We start from the raw sequence: 8,120 nt of genomic DNA, 5'->3' as shown, positions 1-8,120 counted from the left end.
CTCGCATTTGCTTTGATTAGAAGTATCCAATGGTGATCTTTTACATATATCTATTGCCACATCATGCTATGGACTGTCTTTATCACTGGAAGTGAGTCATTAGTGCCCTTAAATCTAATCAGATTAGAGAATCAAATTCCAGAAATCAATTCAAAAAACTCATTCTTAAAACCTTTTTTCCTCTAGAACCACTGTCAGTAACAAAATCTGCATTTTGAGGAATTGGCTTATGCAGTTGTGGGGCTGGCAAGTTCAAAATGTGTAGGGCAAGGTGGCAGGCTGGAAATTCAGGCAGAATTCCTTCTCCAGGATACCTCGGTTTTTGCTTTTTAAGGCCTTCAACTGATCAGATGAGACGCACCCACATTATGATGTATACACTGCTTTACTCAAAGTCAACTGATTATATATACTGGGTACATGTACAAAATACCTTCACAGCAATATCTAGATTCGTGTTTGGCCAAACCACTGAGCACCATAGCTTAACCAAGTTGTCACATAACATTTAACCATCACAGGATTTTTCTCCTTGATTCTTTTTTTTTTTTTTTTTTTTTGGTTCCCAAGTTTTATTTAAGAACTCATACAAAATATTCCAAATAAATGAGTTTTAATCCTCATCTTCCTCCTCTTCCTCGTCTTGGTTAATCTGGAAGTAACGCAACTCCTGTCTTTGCTGTTAGCAACTACGCGCAACCAGTCACGGAGATTATTCTTCTTCAAATATTTTTTGGTGAGATATTTCAAATACCTTTTGGAAAAAGGCACCTCAGAAGTTACAGTAATCTTGCTTTTGCTCCTTTCAACTGTTACAACCCCTCCACCGAGAGTCCCAGCTTTTCCATTCACTTCGATTCTCTCTTGAAGAAACTGCTCAAAATTGGCAGCATCCACGATTCCATCTTCTACAGGGTGGGTGCAGTCAAGGGTAAACTTTAGAACTGCTTCTTTTTTTTGCCCCCCTTCGCCACAAGCTTTTTCACGGGCGCCATGGCGGCAGCGGAGGCAGAAAAAAAGTTCCCTTCCTCTCCATAACCCCTTCTTAACCTTTCACCTGGTCATTTTCTTGCTGTCATCCATACCTTATACCCTTCAACACACACACACACACACACACACACACACACACGAGTTTCACATTTAAAATAGTTTTTACTCTTTTTATTATTCTAACATTTCAAGATGGCCCCAGTAAGCTCTTGCTGTTGTTTAGTTAATTCTGAGTGAAGGTGTTTTTTTTGTTGTTGTTTTTTAAAGATTTTATTTATTTATTTGAGAGAGAGAGAGAATGAGAGAGAGAGAGCACATGAGAGGGGTTATGGTCAGAGGGAGAAGCAGACTCCCTGCCGAACAGGGAGCCTGATGTGGGACTCGATCCAGACACTCCACGATCATGACCTGAGCCGAAGGCAGTTGCTTAACCAACTGAGCCACCCAGGCGCCGGAGGGTGTTTTTTCTTAAATGTCTTTTATGGACTGTAGTTCTCCCTGCCCTATCATTTTTAATAGGAAGCATCTTCAGAATTTCATGTGGGAGCCACCTAGTCACCAAACATTCCATGATCCAGAGTTTATGTCTCCAACCTGAAACTGCTTCCCAAAACAATAACTAAAACAATAATATAATACATAGCATTTATGGAAAATTACAAAGTACTTCGTGTTACATAATTTCATCTGATACAAAACAGACTCCAACAAAACTCAGGATTAGGGTCTTAGTCTCCCATTTTATAACAATGAGTTGGAATTTTCCACTTCTGTTAGGATAAGGAAGCTCAAAGTTTTTTTTCCTTGCTTTGTTTATTTTCTTTTCTGCCCACCCCTCGGTAAAGAAATGGCTAAGTACAATTCCTCAAGCAGATTTCTTATTTAAGCACTCTTTAAAACCAGGCTTGGGAGAAGGAGGTCTCCTTAAAAGTGTTCAAAAGTCAGTGGATAGAAAATTGTGACTTCCCAAGTTGTTTTTCTTGGCCAACCATGTCATTTTATAACCAAAGTTTTACTTGAGACACTTAAATTAATCCACATGACTTTGAAAAGAATAAACCCCCTGAAATAAAATTAAACTCTCTGAGTTATGTGAGTCATTTTCTCGAAGTCAATCAATATACATTTCAGGTAAAAAAGCAAGTTGTAGATCAGTATGAATAATTTGGTATAATTTTTTAAAATACAGAGAGACATACACATTTCAGTATATGCATTTTTAAAAGTTCTCAAGGGTTATAAACCAGATATGCTCTTTGGAGGTGTTAAAAAGAGGCACTTTCTCTTTGTGCTGTATTATTCTAATTTTTAAAAATAATTAACATGCATTCTTCTCATGAGGTAATAGATTCAGAAGTATCTGGTTCAATTTAAAAAACTAAAGAATTGGTAAAGGAAAAGGAGAAGGAGGAAGGAGGAGAAACAAACTGTCTTTAGATAACTTGAATAAAGGCAATTCTCCTATTTGGAGGATTTATCTTCCTGAGATTTACACTGACACTGTTGGGCCAGTCCATTCACACAACACACACATGAGGAACTGCCACTGGCCAGTCAGCTTCCGGCATTATACATGCAAATCTCAGCAACACAGAACTTCTCTGAGATCCATGGGCTGTTGGCTCAAAGTCTCAGCCAAGAGGGGCAGAGAGGGATTTTGCTAAGAGCCAAAGGAGAGATGGACAACAAGGGAATATACCAAGAGACAGTTCTGATTAGACTGCTTTAGTGAGAATAGAAAACTGACTGTTGTCTGAATTCCAGAACTTGTGTTCTCTTTCCTTCCACCTGCCCCAATATGCACACCCCCTATCCCAACATGGAGGCAGAAGTGTCCTTTTCTCAGCTTTCCATACCCTTTCCTCTTCCTCCGCATCCAGGGGCAGCACTAGACTGCTAATTACACAACACTCAGAGGGAAAGCCAATATAGGTAGAAGCAAAAAAGCAAATCCTTGGCTGTGGATTCTCAATTCTGCTCTTAAAAATTATATCAGAGCATTTCACTGGGAAAAGTCCTGAGGGAACTTTCTGGGATGATGATAATGTTAAAACTCAAAAATCTGTACACTTAAGATTTGTGCAGTTCATTATATGTAAATTTTACATAAAAAGAAAAATGTAAACAAATATTAAATCCTCATTAATGATATGCATGCTAGATCAGAGGAAGTACCAATGTCTGCTAGTTGTATTTTTTCATTTTTGTGGGAAAATATACATAATATAAAATTCACCATTTAACCATGTATATATAATTCATTGGCATTGAGTATATACATAGTGTTGTACAAACCACAATTATCCACTTCCAGAACTTTTTTTATCATCCCAAACAGAAGCTCTGTATCCCTTAAAATAACTCCCCATCCTCCCCTCCTCCCAGCCCCTGATAATCTCTACTCTACTTTCTCTCTCCATAAATTTACCTATTCTAAGTACCTCATATAGGTGAAATCACACAATTTTTATCCTTTTGTGTCTGGTTTATTTCACTTAACATGATGTTTTCAAGTTTCACCCATATTTCATATGTATCACAATTTTATTACTCTTAAACACTGAATAATATTCTGTTGTATGCATATATCACCTTTTGTTTATCCATTCACCTGTTGATGGACATCTGGGTTGTTCCACCTGTTGGCTACTATAAAGAATGCTGCTATGAATATTGTTGTTATTGTTGTTTAAAGATTTTATTTATTTATTTGAGAGAGAGAGAGAGAGCACACAAGCAGGGGGAGGGGCAGAGGGAGAGGGAAAAGCAGACTCCTTGCTGAGCAGGGAGACCGATGCAAGGCTCTATCCCAGGACCCTGAGATCATGACCTGAGCTGAAGGCAGACACTTCACCGAGTTAGCCACCCAGATGCCCCCGAACATTGTTGTGCAAGTATCTGAGTGGAATTGCTGGATCCTAGGGTAGTTTTGTATTTAACTTTTTAAGGAACTGCCAAACTGTTTTCCACAGTAGCTGTAACATTTTGCATTCACACCAGCAATATAACCTGGATTTTAAAAAAAGCTAAAACATGGTACCCAAATACTGTTAGTTACTGTCAATTTGAACTTGGTTTTTAGTGGCAAATAAGCAGGCTTTGTCCTTGACTAGATCTCCCTCAGTGATCTTTAACAGCCATTTAAATAAAAACAGTGGCAGCACTGATTAGACGCTTAAGGGAAATTTTCACACACACACACACACACACACACATCCATCGTACCCCACTAAACCACCCCAAATGCACATGAAATACAAATACAAACTATGTTTCCTACGGAAATGCAGCTCTGAAACAAATCTCCGGGGCCCCAGGTCACCACCAACACCTCTTATGAGAAAATGATTGTCAAAGCTGCAGTGACACAATTTTCAAGGATGGTCTATTAAACAAGACTCTTGGCTGAAGTGACAGAAACCAATTTTAAACAGCTACACAAGAAGAGGACTTCTTGGCTACAGACATGCCTGGATCCAGGGCTCAAAAAATGTCACAAGCACCCCATTGTATCCCATGTCTAGGATCTGCTATCTCCACATTGGACACACTGCCAGTCAGGATCTCCCTCTAATCCTCTTTGGAGGAAAGTGTTTTTCCACATTGTGGGCAGAGCTGGTGTCACTGGGCCCTGTCTGGGTCACATGCCTTCATCAGGGTATGGAGGGTGGTCCACCCAACTAAACCAAATGGATTGCTATTGGAAGAGCAATACTTCCACAGGAAAACCAGGGCATCATCATTAGGTAGGCATATGCCAATGATAGAAAGTGTAAACTCTGAATAAAAGAATCAATGTTGGAAAAAAAAAAAAGAGAGAAAAGGATTTCCAAACCCTAGACAGATTGAATCTAATAGAATGAAATTTATTGTGCATAAACATAAAGCTCTATGTTGAGATTAAATATTGTATGTGTGTTAAATTTTAAGAATATGTGTATATATAACAATTATAGGATGAAGGGGAAGTGATTTAATAGTACCACTAGAATATATTAATTTATTGGTATCAATAATTTTGATATGACTAAGAACATGATTTGGGTACCCCAAAAGTTTGCAATAATGGAATTTAAGGGTAGGATAAAGAAGAAGATAGTGATGGTAATGTCTACTTCATGATGTCATGTCTAGAATATTGTGTTCAGAGCTGGCAGCCACATTATAAGAAGGGTTATGGTAATCATCCAGAGAAGGATGAGTATCTAGCTAGGAATGGTATGCCTCGGGTGAAGGGAAGTGCTTATTGCTGTGGAGGTGTAACTCAGAAAGAAGACTGTAAAGTGGATTACATAGAATTCCTGCTTTAAACAAGAAGGTTGGTGTCTTCAAATTGGCTGACCAGGTATGCCTTGTGGGCCTCCTGCAAAACCCCATGGCTGCACTCAGGAAGCACAAGTTAGGCTGCAAACTTTGAGTGACTTTCTGGAACAGTCTTAGAAAGGGCTCTTGAGGATCACAAGCTTCTGGGATTTCTAGTACCACATGATTTTTTGGACAGCAACAATCCTGGGCAAGAAATGAAGCATCTATGGCCCCCAGGGATTTGAGGGGGCCTGGGGGTCATAGCAGTTTGTTTTGCTAGTGGGTTCCATGCACCACTGAGGCTGTCAAGCAGTGCTTCCCACACACAAATCTTTTCTGCATTGTCTCGGAGAGCAAAAATTGGCCTCAGCACCTACAGGAAGGCAAGGCAGCTGCGCCGCAGACACAGGGTGTGACAGTTTAAGCTCCGGACCACACCCAAGCATGTGTTCTGTAAACTTAAGCACTTCACACCTGCTCAGTAGAGGTTTACTAAAGGAAGGAGTGTGCTAACGATATTTCTAACAAATACACTGGCTATTTGTTTTCATATTATCCAATCTATTTTGCTTGGGGAAAAAAATGAATACAATTTTTCAAAATTTATTTCTACTAGTTCAGTCAATTGCTGAGAATGGATGTTGAAGGCACCACAATAATTATGAATTTATGTTTCTCCTTTCAGCTCTGTAGGGTTCACTTCATGTATTTTGAGGCTGTGTTGTTGGTGTGTACACATTTGGGTCTATTATATCTTCCTGAATTGATCCTCTTAGCATTATGTAATGCCCCTCTCTGTTTCCAGTAATAAGCTTTACTCCGAAGTCACTTTATCTGATATTGATAGAACCCCTCCTGTTTAAATGAAGGTTTTTATCCTTTTACTTCCAATACACCTATGTCCTTATATTTGAAGTGAGTTTCTTGTAAAACAGCATATTGTTGGATCAGGTTGGTTTGTTTGTTAATCCACTTTGCCAATCTGTTTTTTTTTTTAAATCCAGTATAGTTAACATAGTGTTATAATAGTTTCAGGCGTATAATATGGTGATTCAACAATTCTGTACATTACTCAGTGCTCATTAAGAAAGGTGTACTCTTAAACCCTTCTCCTATTTCACCCTTCCCCCACTCACCTCCTCTCTGGTAGTCATCAGCTTGTTCTCAATAGTTACAAGTCTGTTTTCTGGTTTGTCTCTTTTTTCTTTGTTTGCTGTTTCTTAAATTCCACATATGAAACAAATCATATGGTATTGTCTTTTTCTGACTGACTTAATTCACTTAGCATTATACTTTCTAGATCCACCCATGTTGTTGCAAATGACAAAATTTCATTCTTTTTCATGGCCGAATAATATTCCTCTGTGTGTGTGTGTGTGTGTGTGTGTGTGTGTGTGTGTGTGTGAGAGAGAGAGAGAGAGAGAGAGAGAGAGACATCTTTTTATCCATTCAACAGTCAATGAACACTTGGGCTGCTTCCATATCTTGGCTATTGTAAATAATGCTGCAATAAACATAGGAGTGTATGTATCTTTTCAAATTAGTATTTTTGTATTCTTTGGGTAAATACCCAGTGGTGGAATTATTGGGTCATATGGTAATTCTATTTTTAATTTTTTTAGGAACCTCCATAATGTTTCCACAGTGGCTGCACCAGTTTCCATTCCCACCAATAGTGCATAAGGATACCTTTTTCCTTCACATCTTCACCAACACTTGTCGTTTCTTGTGTTTTGATTTTAGCCATTCTGACAGGTGTGAGGTGGTATCTTATGGTTTTGATTAGCATTTCCCCAATAATGAGAGATGTTGAGCATCTTTTCATGTGTCTATTGACCGTCTGGATGTCTTCTTTGGAGCAATGCCTATTTGTGTCTTCTCTCTATTTTTAAATTGAATTACTTGGGTTTTTTGGTGTTGAGCTGTTTAAGTTTTTTTTTTTTTTAAGATTTTATTTATTTATTTGAGAGAGAGAATGAGATAGAGAGAGCATGAGAGGGGGGAGGGTCAGAGGGAGAAGCAGACTCCCCGCTGAGCAGGGAGCCCGATGTGGGACTCGATCCCAGGACTCCAGGATCATGACCTGAGCCGAAGGCAGTCGCTTAACCAACTGAGCCACCCAGGCGCCCAAGCTGTTTAAGTTTTTTATATATTTTGGATATAACTCTATATGGGATATGTCATTTGCAAGTATTTACTCCCATTCAAAAGTTTTCTTTTAGTTTTGTTGATTTTTTCCTTCATTGTGCAGAAGGCTTTTGTTTTGATGTACTCCTAATAGTTTATATTTGCTTTTATTTCCCTTGCCTCAGGAGATATATCTAGAAATATGTTATTACTGCCAATGTCAAAGAAATTACTGCCTGTGCTCTCTTCTAAGATTTTTATGGTTTCATGTCTCACATTTAGGTCCTTATCCATTTTAAGTTTATTTTTGTGTACAGTGTAAGAAAGTGGTCCAGTTTCATTTTTTGCATGTAGCTGTATAGTTTTCCCAACACTTTGTTGAAGAGACTGTCTTTTTCCCATTGCATATTCTTGTCTCCTTTGTTGAAGATTAATTCACCATACCATATAATTACAGGTTTATTTCTGGGCTCTCTATTCTGTTCTATTGACTTATGTCTGTTTTTGTGCCAGTATCATACTGTTTTGATTACTACAGCTTTGTAGTATTGTTACCGGGTGGTAGATTGTGGAATTCCTTGGTTCTTATCTTCTTGAAGGAAAGAATTCAGTCAAGAGAACTGATAGAGGGTGAAAGTTGCAAAGGTTTTTATTTAGCAAAAAATGACAAAAGGGACAGAGGAGAGGGCTGATCT

The 8,120-nt window shown here is 38.5% G+C and overlaps 1 pseudogene; it reads right to left on the bottom strand.

Annotated features, from left to right (window-relative positions):
- Nucleotides 1–527: 527 nt before the first annotated feature.
- LOC118550619 (large ribosomal subunit protein eL22 pseudogene) lies at nt 528–1,009 on the bottom strand (annotated as a pseudogene).
- Nucleotides 1,010–8,120: the final 7,111 nt, after the last annotated feature.

Source organism: Halichoerus grypus, chromosome 14 (assembly GCF_964656455.1).
Source record: "Halichoerus grypus chromosome 14, mHalGry1.hap1.1, whole genome shotgun sequence".
Taxonomy (NCBI): Eukaryota; Metazoa; Chordata; class Mammalia; order Carnivora; family Phocidae; genus Halichoerus; species Halichoerus grypus.
The sequence above is the reverse complement of the archived record's forward strand: the minus strand, read 5'-3'. Positions and strand labels throughout refer to the sequence as shown.